Source organism: Hyperoodon ampullatus (genome assembly GCF_949752795.1).
Source record: "Hyperoodon ampullatus genome assembly, chromosome: 1".
Taxonomy (NCBI): Eukaryota; Metazoa; Chordata; class Mammalia; order Artiodactyla; family Ziphiidae; genus Hyperoodon; species Hyperoodon ampullatus.
In genome coordinates this window covers 87284626-87285728 of record NC_136914.1, presented here as the reverse complement: position 1 = coordinate 87285728, position 1103 = coordinate 87284626, and positions in this window count along the sequence as shown.

Sequence of the window (1103 nt, the reverse complement as noted above, 5' to 3'; positions counted from 1 at the left end):
TTTTAGATTTAAGATAGTTATCAAACATTTTACTAACTGGGAACCTTAGAATGAAGGATTAAGTTCACAAATGCAACTCAGCCTGTGTCCCCACTGGAGAAAAGCATCACAGGAGAGGTAAAGAATTTATAATAACACTATTTTGCTTCAACAGTCACTTTCTTTGAGGCGCATCAAGTGCCTTACAGTCATTATTTAAATAATCCTCTTGACAAACCTAGGAGGTAGGACAAAAACTTAAAAAGTGTAGGAAATACTTGAATTCCTGTTATGATTAGTTTTTTTAGTAATGGAGTCAAACTCATCAGTTAATAGCCAGTCATTGGTTAAAATAATAATTTAAGGAAAGTTTGTAATTTGGGGGCATTTCCAAGGGAAAATCTGACATGAGAAGTTAACATTACCCTGTCATATGTTTCAGAATCTTCTTCTAATCAGTGAAACTTTTTTTTTTCCTGTGGTACGCGGGACCCTCACTGCCTCGGCCTCTCCCGTCGCGGAGCACAGGCTCCGGACGCACAGGCTCAGCGGCCATGGCCCACGGGCCCAGCCGCCCCGCAGCATGTGGGATCCTCCCGGACCGGGGCATCCCCTGTATCGGCAGGCGGACTCCCAACCACTGCTCCACCAGGGAAGCCCCAGTGAAACTTTCTTTAAAATTGCAGCACAGAACTGATAAAACTTATATTATGCATATAATATATATGCATAACCAGTTTTAGTCTCCTGGTTTATGTTATCTGAAGAGGCTCAGATTCCATCCTGGATCAGGATATTATCCCCACTGCCCAGCCTAAAATTTTTATCCAGAATGTCCTAAGGCTATGTTGCCTTTTCCCTCCAAGGTTTGAGGATCAAATCAGTGTTTCAAGGAGGCAGCCAACTGGGCAAGATGAGATATAAGGCCATCTGTTGCTAAACTACTCCCAACACATACATTCCCACACACATACTATATATTAAATTACATAGCCACATCCAAAATCATGACCTTTACATGATGTAAGTTAATATGAAAATGGCTGACAAATTATTTTATTCATAAATATCTACTGAGCACTTTTTATTTAACAGGCATTATATTAAGTGCTTAGATATACTGA